Below are 13784 nucleotides of genomic sequence, written 5' to 3'. Positions count from 1 at the left end.
GTTCTGGCTAGAGAGGATACGGCTAAGCAGCGCGCATTCCGGCGAGATTTCAAGAGATGTTTGCCGTAGCTGTATCCCTTCTAGCCACAACCAGGTCGCAGATAACATTTTGTTATCTGAATAATTTCAACGTCGTCAGACACGCTCACAACACTTCCAAAACACAGCCAGGGCTGCGTTCAGCCCCGACAAAACGTTGCACAACGTTTATTAAACTGAAACGGTGATGCATTGAACACCCTGTTGTGATGACGCAAGAGTTGCAACTACGGTAGCTGAGAGGCCATTCTTTGTGTTCTTTTTTAAATGTTTCTGAAGCCTGATGAAATCGTTATAAATGTGTGTTTATTACTGTAAAATACCCTCGATGTTACAGTCACTGACCTTGCCGTCCAGAATGAAAGACAACATCCAACTTGAACCCATTGAGCGAGCTGTCTCTTTACTATCGCGTGGTTTTATACATCTTGCCGCTGATTGGACCGACATTTCTGACACACCCACCAAACAAGAGAAAACGCTTTTAAAACCTGTTGCATTCCGTTGCACACCGTTTCCAGGAAACATGTCGTTCAACCCGGAAATCATAGCAAAACGTTGCGCACCGGTGTGAGATTGAACGTGCCCCAGGTAATGTGCAATTAACCCTCACTGTTTACAAAATGCATGGTTAAAAATGTGACGCTCACAACACTTTCAAAACACAGATAATGTGCAATTAACTCTCAATGTTTACAAAATGTATGATTAAAATGTAAAAGTTCAACGTCATATTTGAAGATATATTTCTAGATTAATCTTGATACAACGCCAATATATACTACTTTATGTATTTAAAATTAAAAAATAATTATAAAATAATGAAATTGTTGTGCAAATAGAGTTAGATTGTTAGAAACGTAGCGTAAAGGGAGTGCCAAGGAAAAGACTGTGAACGCTCTGTAATATTTCTATAAATGTCTGTTTGTCCACACTTCTGTGAGCTGTGTACACTATGCATCCTTAAAAAATTTGGTGCATGATGCCCCTGGGTAAACCTTAAGCAAACCCACAGTCTGTCCAGCACAGAATGTTGTTTTTAAGTCTTTTCATGGAATAAAATATTGTTATATCTGGCATGTAAATCGTGTAAATTAAACTCAATGTCAATAGTTAAAATCAGTTCAGTTGTTGCCAATGCAAATTGCTTGAGAAACTGAACTTATCTTTAATAGGAACATGCTACAGTATAAATAACTATTTTCTTAGTATGGAGATAGGTGATGTGAGATATCTGTTGGCCAAAGTCAGAAAAGATTTTACGGTGAGCACTCCAGACAATTGTCAGATGAAATCATGTAAACTTAGAAAGGGTGTGCTGCAGCCTATAAGCTAATAAGAAATGTGAGCTTTGGTTATTAAATGTTTCTGACAAAAAAAATATTTCACACCAACTGTTTGCCACAAGATGACATACTGAAAGATTGTTTTCTACCCACATGAATTTTAAAAATCAACCGAATAATACTTTTTGACAGTACATCTAAACTAACAATGTTTTTTCCAAGATAAAGAAATAAATTACTCTTTTTTTATGTTTTGTTTAGTTTACCTCTTCCCTATAGGCCATGTATTATTATATAGGTAATAGTGAAGAACTAAAAAAGTTGCTTTTCATTGCTTGGAACGACTTGGCTCATCACCACACAGCTCGGCTCGCATTACTTTGGCTCAGTTTGCTATACCATTGCAGTTTAGCACCGTTTCAGAGTGGGTGGGATGATAGACTTATCGTTATGACATCATCATAAATGTGATTCACTGTTAAAATATTTTTGCAATTACATTTTTATGTACATTTTATTTTTATTTTATATCTTGACTAATGATATGTCGCTTTAACTTAATAAATATGTTAAATAAACTTAAAATAAGCTGCAGCCCAAATGTCTGTCGCTATATCTCACAACTGTCAATGTTCAGGGTTATTGTCCTGTGTTAAAGGAGAAAAATACACCCTGTAAGGTGAACACCCACTTCTATCTTACATTATTTTATTTCATTTTCTTCACAGAACTGCGACAAGCTGATGGAATTGGAAACCTCTCCCTCATGTGAACTCGATGCTGTTGTCTTGCATACCCTCAGGTAAGGTAATCCTTCTTAAACACCACATCACCTGCAGTCAAACAGCTTCACCCTATTGGAATTTTCAATAAAAAGACTCCCTCTGGCTATTCTGGGTTCTTTAAGCTGTGTTTCTACAACTGATAATTTAAGTGTAAACATTTGTGTTGTACCAAATGATGTGGAAGATGGGACTTATCCATAAGGCAGGCCTTCAGTCAGTATACTCCCAAATATACACAATTTTTCTCACACAGACATAACCATCATAACCCCAAAAATGTAGGAAGTCCCTTTCCCACCTTTGTTTTCTGGTTTCTTATAAATTTTTCATGCAAGAAATCTGTGTAAATAGGAAAGTAGATCTTGGTCTTTTTGAACAATGTGAAGCTGAAAGTATGTGTGAGCTGGAACAGCAGGTGGAAAAAATACTCCGACTCTGGCAGGAGAGACTGATTCCCCTACAACACATGAAGTTATTAAACACAAATTTGAGTGGTGTACACTTATCTAATCTTAATAATTATTATGAGGTTATAAACACAGCCTCCTACTTTTTCCCGGCATCCCTCATTCCCTTCTCTTGCCATGTTTTGTCTATATAATCTCAGTTTGAGTAGAGTATTCCCTCGAGCCTCATGCTGTAGCAAACAGTAAGACCAAACTGTTTAGATTATATGGGCACAAACTCTAACTATCAACCTATCACTGTCAGCCAGGAAAAGAAGCAGATCAACCAAAGGGTAGCAGGTATGTTTCCAAATGAGCCACAACTTCTGCTCTCTCCTTGAAGACAGTGTGACAGTCTGTGAATTACTGTTAAACCTCATTCACATGGCACTTTGGTCCAAGAAAATGCCCGTAAAATTGGCAGACAGGCTTTTGTGTGAATGCAAACATGTCCCGTAAATATTATGGGATCGCTCCCGGAAAGAGTATAATTTCCGTACGATACCCGGAAAGCCCTCTGTGCCGTAGTGAAGACGCACGTGTCATGGCGTCATAAAGTTATGGGTAGCTCTTTAAAATAAGGCGGTTTACATGCAGATTAACATTCATGACGAGAAATGTCAGCAAACTGGACTGAAGCGGATATTAGGGAGCTCATCACTGTCAGCACTCAAGCTGAGATCATTCACCAGCATAAAAGAATAGCGCGTCACGCGCTCATATGAGCTTATAATAAACAAAAATGCACGCACATCATTGTAACAATATATAAGATTAAATGCACATGAACATTCACGATGTGAATTGTCTACAAATTGGACTGAAACAGAGATCATGGAGCTCTTCACTATCAATTCTGATGCTAAGATCATTCACCAGCATGACAGAACCGCGCATCACATGCTCCTTTATAGTCTTATCATTAACCAAAATGCACGCAAGTGGTTTCTTGAGAGAAAAATAATGGATAATAAGCAAACTTCAGATGCTGCGGAGAAAAAAACTACCAAGTGAACACACAGATTCCGGCAAATCATTGGCAGTGTGAATGAACCAAAAATCAAACGATGCCGGAAAAAGTCCGGATGCATTTTTCCTTGTGTTTTCCGTAATGTCTGTGTGAAAAGGGCTATAGAATTATTGTTAGTTATAGTATCCATACTAATTGAACACAATACACTTATACATAAGCACAATTTTGAAACCAAAATATTTATGAATGCACATTTGCAGTGTTACACATTTGATGTAAAGTGAAATTGTTCCAGGTTGTAATCTGAGAAACATATGGTTTTGCTTTCCTCCTAAAGAACAAGGACAGGTTTAAAAAAGTTGTGTGCATATCTTTTAAAGTCCTCGTTCTGAGATTGCACAAATTCCTAAGCCTGATAAAATCATTCCAGAGAGTACATGCAAGGTTAAATTGTAATGTGGTCGATTAAAGGTATCAAAATCGCCCGCAATCCTCCGATAAATTGTTGGACCAGATTTGTAGGGGCACGTATGGCATGCAAAGGCTTTGAATACTGCGTGTGATAAAGACCATTCTCAGACACGACCAAACCCAGTCTGTGCGAATTAGAACCACATTGCATCCGAAAGCATCTTTCAATGTGCTCTTGTAAATCCTGCTCAAACGCTGAAAATGACGGACTGTCCTTCCTGCAACTCACTTCTGAGCGTTCACAGTTGTCTTGAATTTTGAAACATCCAGAGATCTCACGGAAAGCCACCTCCCTTAGCACTGATATATTTGAGGAAAAACAATTCTTCTGATAGTTCGCACAATAGCGTTTGCACGCCGACTCACGCAAGTAGTGACTAATGTGTGATTTAAAAGACAGGGGAATGGTAATGCATAGCGACACTCTTCTCTGTTCTGTGCTTTGTAAAACACAGTGGTGTCTTTAGGGCACATCTGTCTCAGACAAAGATATGTGCATCTGAGAGGCTTATGACGGGAGAAATGAATCATTGAAGTAAACTAATCCAAGGGAATATAAAATAAACCATTTCACGCAAACTGAAACCTCATGAGAGGGCTTCCTGCCATATGGAAAAATGTGTTCAAGAACTACGGCTGCCAATCAAACTAATTACATGATATGCCTGTCAATTACTAAAATTAATCATGCACATCAAATGTGTGCTTAAAAGAATAGTAATTCATTTGAGGACATTACAGTAAATGCATTAAAAAAGTGCTGCTGTATTTAAGTAACTATTACTTGTTAGTGCAAACATATCTTCTAGGCAAATTACGAGGGCAGTTGTAGCTTAGTGGTCAGAGAGTCGGGAGATTTGCTGGTTTGAGTCTCACGGCTGGCAGGTTGCGACTGATGTGCCCTTGAGCAAGGCACCTTAACCCCAATTGCTCCCCGGGAGCTGGAGCTGCACACTGCTCCGGGTGTGGTTGTGGTCACGACTTGCAGGGTGTGTGGTCACTACTCACTAGATGGGTTAAATGCAGAGGTCACATTTCAAGTATGTGTTACAATGATAAGTTTCTCCCTTCATAACAGTTCTCTTACGAATGTTCAATCACTCAGAGTTATTTCTGATTTGTTGGTCAGAACATCATGTTAGAAAAATTATTGTGGATTATTATTATTAATTAATAATAATAATAATAATAATTGACAACTAATCACATTAATTCCCATGTTATATTGACAGCTCTATAAGAACTAATTTTTAGTCCCTCATTTCTTAACATTCTACTTAAGAAGCTCAATGTCATTATAAGAAAATATGCATTATATAACTTGAAGTTGCAGAAATTGTTCTAAGAATTCTGCTCCCCTCTTCCAATTTATCATTTCTGGTTTCCATCAAATTCACTGATTTATTCAGTTATTAGTGTTATTCCTTTTATGTTTCAAATCAGATCCACATCAATGTGTAAAGGTTTTGGCTAAGACTGAGTTTTTTCTAAGCAGCACTTTGGACCCAGAAAATTTCCAAAAAAAAAAAAAATAGCAAGAGAGGCTCTTCTGGGATTGTTTCTGAAAAGCGGACCCACACTATAAAACAACCTATAGAATTGAGGTAACAATTACACCCACTTTGTTTGGGTAGATCATATCCTTTAAATTCGAGTAAAGAGATGACTTTGTAACTATGACAAACTAAACAAAATAATAATAATTAGGTCTACCTATTATTTCTCATAACAAATTTCTTATAAAAATTGAGTAACATTAACTCTATTGGTAGTAAGCAACAGTTACTAAAATATTATTAAATTACACCTTTTTCATTGCTAAAAAGCAACGTTATTTTGTGTATTTGGTTTAATACAATGTGTTCACATGCGGTTTATGGTAAAAAAACCCACAAAAAACAATTATTTTCTACATTACATACTTTTTTGTAGCTCCAGATAATTGCAATCTCTTTCTGAATGCACGGATTTGAAAAGCTCAGTTTTCCTGATTGGCCAGCTAATCTGTACATTGTAATTGGCCTGAATATCTCTGATGTCAGCTGGAAATGTGCCGCTCCTTACCATGTTTGAAAGATTCGCTCACAATGCAATGCTAACAGGAGTTAACTTACAGGCTGTGAGTCCAAGCAGGAGGAATTATGATATTGTTGGTCTTGTCTAATCCCAGGAAGTAAACTGTTGCCTACAATCTGTGTTTTTGTTGTAGTCTAAGAAAAGAGATTTATGTTGGAGATGATAACTTGCGTCATCATTTACCTTTTGCATATTGTTAACATGTACTAATACACACAAAAGAGTCAGACACAGGATTGCATACTTTTTATCGACCAAATACAATTTTGTAAACATTTAAAACTAATTAATGTAAGAAATAACCCCTTAAAATACATTTCAAGTGAAATACAACATATAGTGTTACATAAAGCATTTTGACCATTCAAAAACCAAACCAAAGTCTTAATGAGATGTCAAAATATACATAAGAAGTAAGATTCCTAAATACTGTTACTGTACTTCACGTAATTATTAGAAAATGAAAGGAGACACGGAAATGAGAGGAGAAACTGATCTCATTTACCTCAGTAGACTGGCATACTACATGTATATGGATACAAACAAACATTTCAACTTCATTTAAAACTTTTTAAGTGCAAAACTTCATATTACATATAACTCACAGTACATGTTCATAAAACATTGAACACTAACATGAACGTACTTACGTATACGTTAATTATATATCCGTAAATGATAATAATAATAAAATGCTTCATAAATGATCCCTTCTAACACAAAACTACAAATATCAACAGATAAATGCAAGAAAACTTTAACAGTAACGTTAATTATGTAGCATCGATCGGTTTATTTTTGTCTGCTCGAGGCCTTCCCGTCTGTACATCTCATCACTTGCTCAAGTTAAACCACGTGCAGCAGCTCAGCTGTTCACGAATTTCAACCATGTAAATAAAAATAATGGAAGTTAATATATTTTAAATTGTAATAATTTAATAGGTGTCATTTACACTGGGGACGCTGGGGACATGTCCCCACCACTTTTTGAAATGGCTGATTTTGTCCCCACCACTTTTTGAAAGCATTTGGTTAAAATGTTCTGAAAAATCAAACAATACCTGTGCGACTTACACTGCAAAAATGACTTTTTCTTGATGAGCAAAACGACCCAAGAAAAAAAGTCTAGTTTTTAGACAAAAATTATACAATTTAAGTGAATTTGTGATTAAAACAAGCAAAAATATCTGTCAATGGGGTGAGAAAAAATATAAAAATAAGATTTTTATTTTTTTCTTGAACACATTATTTAAGTACATTTTTTTCACCCCATTGGCATATATTTTTGCTTGTTTTAAGCACAAATCCACTTAAATTGTATAGTTTTTGTCTAAAAACTAGACTTATTTTCTTACGTCATTTTGCAAATTAAGAAAATGCATCTTGATTTAAGAATTTTTAGATATTTCTACTGAAAACAGGACAAAAATACTAAGTAAGAAAGTCAGATTTTAAAGAAAAAAATTCTTAGTATTTTTGTCTTGTTTTTAGTAAAAATATAAAAAACTCTTAAGTTAAGATGACTTTTCTTGATGAGCAAAAATCCAGTTTTTAGACCAAAAATATCAAATTTAAGTGATTTGTGCATAAAACAAGCAAAAAATCTGCCAATGGGGTAAGCAATTTTTCTTGAATTTAGTTAATTTTATTTTGCTCATCAAGAAAAAGCATCTTAATTTTTTTGATATTTTTACTGAAAACAAGACAAAAATACTGAGAACATTTTTTCTTGAAAATAATTTTTTGCAGTGTACGACCAGTGTGGTCCAGGGTCACATATGTTGCGTTGTGTGCTTATAGTGTGTTTTATTTTACATATGTAATGAATTTCATCGTAATCATTGACTTATCTAAAGTACTACTGTTATCTACAATCTACTGTTATCTACAGTATGGTGCTTTGGCACTGTTCGGTTGAGTTGGTGTTGCAGGGACTGTTACATGTGCAGTCGACATTGTTGAGGGTTTTATGCTGAGTATTTTTGTGTTGTTGACCGGCCTACACTCTGCCCATTTTTGATGCGCCGTTCTTCAATATTTTTCCCGTCCTGCTGTAATGTTTTCTCATCTGATCTTTTGTCCCCACCACTTTTCAACACAAACTGACGCCCTTAATTTAACTTACCTGTAACTCAATGGTTCTGCCGCTGCGCCAATTATATGGAAAATGGCGTTGCAGTTATTACTGTTAAAAATAGTGTAGGTAGAATGTACCCTTTATTTTGTATTTTACATGCTAGTTCATATACTTATAAACTATAACAAATTTTCATGTGCTGTATTTAACAGCCTCCAGGGTAATTTTTTACAGTGTACACTCTTAGAAAGGATGTGTTAAAAACAACACATTAGTGTTGATTCTGGGACAACACACAAAATCTCTGTTATTATTGAAACAACACATTTTGTGTTACTTTTAACACAACTTGTGTTTGATTTTAACACAAAATCAACACAAAATGACACGTAATGTGTTAAAATTACACATTTTTCGTGTTAAAAGCATAACATGAAAAGATGTGTAAAAAATGAACACATCCTTTTTTAGAGTGTAGTACCATTGCCGTAACATACATGGAAAGCATTCCGGGTAAACAAGACGAAGAAACAATGCCGTAAGGGGTGTGTCGTAGAAAGCACACGTGTCATCGCAACCAGAAGTTATGGTTTAGCTCTTTGACACACGGATTTAAACGCAGATCAACATTCACAACAAGAAAAGTTGGCAAATTGGTCTGAAGCAGAGATCAGGGAGTTGATCACTATCCACGCTGAAGCTGAGATCATTCACCAGCATGACAAAACCTTATGATCTTGTCATAACCTTAAATGCATGCACATAGTTTTTAGAATGAGACATCACAGATAATTACCAAACTTCAGATGCTGAAAAATCTGTCACTTGTCTTTACGGGATCTTTGCGGTATGCACACACAGATTCCGGAAAATAATTGGCAATGAACCAAAAATGAAACGATCCCAGACGCATTTTCCGTAATCTCTGTGTGAAAAGGGCTTTAGAAATTGAGGTGGCTTTTCTTACAGCCTTCATGTCAAACCATTACATTTTGCTCTAAGCTTTAGGCTGTTCCAATTCATTTGTTTTATGTAATCACGTTGTGGTTTGCCCTTATGACTTATTTCTCCGTTTATCCTTATCTCCCATTGGCTGCTTGTACAACCACAGACATCACATTCTAGCAGAAAAATTTGGTCATGTCAGTGCACGTTTCTCACACTCTCTATATTGATGGGACAGTCGGCAGTCTGAAACATCTTGTTACTTGCTGCCCAGATCAATAACAAACATACCTGTCATCACTTCAGTAACATGTCATTCAGCAAAGTAACTTACCGTGATTTAAGTAAATGGACTGGTCCTACCTTTGCTCAAGGGCACAACAGTATATAGGGAAACATAGCAACCCAAACGCCTAAGGGTTTGAACCTTAGACCTTTGGGTTACAAGCCCCGAGTCTTTACTACTACACCATTTTTGGATTGCCTTTCAGAAGGTTGTCTTTTTGGAAAGTCAATGTAAAGACAAGCAGAGATATTCAACATTTCCCAGTGGTTGTCTGGTTTTTCCTGTGTAGACTGGATGCTGAATGATAGTTGTCTACCAAGAGGATTTGCAAAAGTCTTTGTTTACAAATATTATGATTGGTCTGACTGGGGGGTCCAAGATCACACGAGTTCATTTTATGCAAGCATTTTGCATTTGTTTTCATGCTGATCAGGGCATAAATAAAAAACAAACTCGACATGCTGGAGTTAGTAAGCTGCTATCTTCACACCAGTCATCTATTTGATTTAAAGAAACAATGCTGGTTTTAAAACATGGGTGAACATTTGCTATTTGAAAACTACCACAAAATGATCCAGACAGAATTGTTCATCACATGATGGTCACAGATGTTTACCCTATTGTTATTATTAATATTACGAGAAACATGTGGCTTATTACAAACAGATGAAAGCTGGTGAAAAATCTATTTGCATCAATATTCATAAAGTGTAAGTAACCTATATTATAGAATTAAAATATAAAATTCTTATAGAAAGGTATAAAATTTACTTTGTGAAAGGAAAGCAAAAATATGAGTTGAGATGGCATTATCTAGATTTTCACACTACCGACAATTCTCTCAGACCAGTCAGTGATCTTCAGTGTTTTACGTCACATTTTATTATCAGCTCAGTTCACTTTGAACCTTAAAAGAGGTGGTAATAAAAAGGTTTCAGGCACTACGTACTGTACCCAGTGGAAAAGCCCCCAAATGTAAGCCAACCCAAACCATGGGGTACTATGCAATGGAAAAGTGCCATAACATGCAAAGGTGTACTTTTTAGAGGGATAGTTTGGCCAAAAATGATATTAAACCCATTATTTACTAACCCCCAAGCTGTTCGAGATGCATATGTCCATCATTATTCAGACAAACACATTTTCAGTTATTTTAGAAAATGTTTTAGATATTTAATTTAATCAAATGTTAAAGGGGTCATATTATAGGGCTAAAAAGCACATTACTTTGTGTATTTGGTGTAATACAATGTGTTCGTGTGGTTTATGGTTAAAAAAATCATTATTTTCCACATACCATACATTTTTTTAGCACCTCTAAGTCCCGCCCATCTGAAACAGGTCGTTTGGTACAAAGCTCATCGTTGTGAGAAAGCGCGGTGTCAACGGGTGTGAACTGATTGGCCAGCTATCCAGTGCGTTGTGATTGGCCGAATACCTCAGTAGCGTAATCGGAAATATGACGCTCCTTGCCAAGTTTTGGAAGATGAGCTCCCAAAACAATAGTGAAAGCCACGAGATACTATCGTATTTACTACTACCTTATCAACATGAGCCTGAATCTGACCCAGAAAACACGGATGACTAAGCTAATCTATCAACTTTACCAGCGCGATGTGAGCAGAACGTAACAGATGGTAAGGTAAGGATACTAAAACATAATGTTTAGAAATTAATCCTCCTTAAAATGTCCAGCACACAATCGAACATTTGGGCTGTACTGTTCTGAAACAGTGTTGTAAATAAAACCTAACCACTGGTTTCTTAATGTTTACTCTGCTGGAATGCCAACCAAAGTAGTTTTGCACAAAACACAGCGTCTGCTCGACATGGCGGAAACAACAATACTACAGCGTGATTGAAAGTTACACCCTCTATCTTTGCGTATATATGAGGGCGGTGTTATGAAAATGTTCAAACCAGTATGACGTCTAACTGGATGGGCGTGTTAAACGAGCCGTTTTAGGTGGGCGTGGATGAGGCTTCACGTTTAAAAAGAATATCTCTTTGGATTTGAAACTTAAATTTTTGCAACTTTACAGATCTTTTATGTGCACAGACATCATTAAACACTCTAAAAACAAAGGAAAATATGCAATCTGACAATTTGACCCCTTTAAGTTATGGGGTCCACGTCCTTCAAGTCCAAAAAATGAGCATCCATCCTTCAGAAAAGAAATCCAAACGTCTTCACGATGATAAACAAAGGCCTTCTGAGGGTAATCCGTGCTCTTTTGTTGTAGAAATATCCAAATGTAAAACTTTATAAACGAAAATAACTAGCTTCCGGTAACGCCGCCATCTGAAGGGGTCACACACCGGACGCACAGCTCAACGCCACGTCAGGTCGCGTCTAGGACAACTCGGAGGTATCGTAGAACCGGAAGTGCACATTAAATAGCGCAAGCTTAGTCAGATAGCGTCTACTTTAAAATGCAAAATATACGTTAGCAGCTAATGTTAATCGTTAATGATTTGGGACAAATATGAAGTTATTTAATGTTAAACTATGTAAGTGGCGATCTGTGGCGCGAAAGGGATTGAGCAACTTCCTGAGTCGTTGCTGGGCACTGCGGACAGGCGCCACCTGTCGGCACCGGTGTCCGTACACTCGAAAACAATGTGTTCAGTTTTTTTTAACGGCGCGGCGTATTCAGGAGAGAGTATCAGCATAGTGTACACACTTTTCTTATTGACGTACGACAAATTCGGAGGGCGGGGGCACAGAGCAGCAGCACAGAGCCCTCTTTAAACTGTGTACGCTCTCATCTTGAATGCGGTCTCAACTAAGATACTGGAAGCTAGTTTTTTTAGTTTATAAAGTTTTAAAGTCGCAATGAAATTGAAATTAAAAACTATAATTTGTTTTGGAATATTGTGGTATTTTTACAAATGACTTATATATGTGCTTCATTATTTTAAAAAAATTCATGTGCCCTCATAATCTTTAATGAAAAACTCATATCTCGTCCCCTCCTCAAAACGACCTCTCTCTCTTTTGGTCACACGGTATGGCAGGTGGGCGGAGTCCAGGAGAAGATCGCAGCGATTAGCAATTAGCAAAAGGACCCAACTTCAAAAGAACCAATCAGATCTCGATGGACAAATTCAAATCCAGCCCTGCCTTTATTTCACTTCAGAAGCCATTTCATTCTGATATACATCACCACGGGCAAAAAAAGGCAATCGCCAGTTTCTATTCATGGCGACTTTAAATTTGGATATTTCTACAACAACACCGCAGGAATTACCCTGGAAGGCCTTTGTTTATCATCGTGGAGCCATTTGGATTTATTTTGTGAAGTATGGATGCAAATTTGGACTTGAAGGACGTGACCCCGTAAATTTACATTAGATTAACTAAAAGATCTAAAACATTTTCTAAAATAACTGAAAATGTGTTCGTCTGAAAATGATGGACATATGCATCTCGGACAGCTTGGGGCTAAGTAAATCATAGGTTTAATATCATTTTTGTCCGAACTTTCACTTCAAAGGAGTTCTGCCCCAGTGACAGGGATTTCTTTGACAGTGTAAGTTCATGTTTTGGTCTGTTGAGTACTCCTATTTTGTACTTTTGTACTTTAAATTGATCCATGGAACATCTGAGACATATCTGGTTATCACACACAGTGTGTGACAGTGATTGGCTGTATATCTTGTTTTTGTACTGAAAAACATCCTTGAGAAAATCTATAAATGACTATTGTAAATTGCGTGTAATTTAAAGTGACAGAACTGAAGATATAAACTTACTTGCGCAGATTCATCCAAAAAGAAATAAATCACATTCTCCAAAGCACAACAGAGCAGAAAAGTGGCAGAGACGTTTCTTTTACATGGGATCGCGTGCAATTAAGGTTGGGCCGGAGTTGTGCTTCCTCTTCCCCTGCCATAAATATTAATAATTGGGGACAAAGAAGGGTATGGATGTAATTCAGTTGAAACATCTTGACCACTCCCGGGCGGTTCCTATGCACTTCATAAAATCCAAACCATGGCCTTAGTGGGAAAGTGTCAGGTAAACCATCCAGAACTTCATTCTACCAAAAAAGTACAGCCTGGCAATAAAACAGGGTGGATCAGACACATTCTTACAGTCTGAGTGCCTTTGTGGACTTTTATCCCATAATGCAGTTGTAAAGTCAGATGTTATTTGCTTTAGATGTTAAAGCTTGGTCTTTTTCCCCCAGGCTTCACTCTCAAGTATTTTAGGGGAGAAAGGGAGCACTCCTCAATGAAAATCTCAAATGATCTGAGGCAAATAGAGTTTGACGTCGGAGTTGCAGTACCCACGAGATGTCTGATGGCGTGGCGTGCTGGTTGCTTGAAATTAAGATCATGTTTTAGAAGAAAATTTCAAAGCTTGAAAACAGCCTGAGCCGAGCACGGAGACACGA

The sequence above is a fragment of the Paramisgurnus dabryanus genome, chromosome 5, assembly GCF_030506205.2.
Source record: "Paramisgurnus dabryanus chromosome 5, PD_genome_1.1, whole genome shotgun sequence".
Classification (NCBI taxonomy): Eukaryota; Metazoa; Chordata; class Actinopteri; order Cypriniformes; family Cobitidae; genus Paramisgurnus; species Paramisgurnus dabryanus.
Note: the sequence above shows the minus strand (reverse complement) of the source record.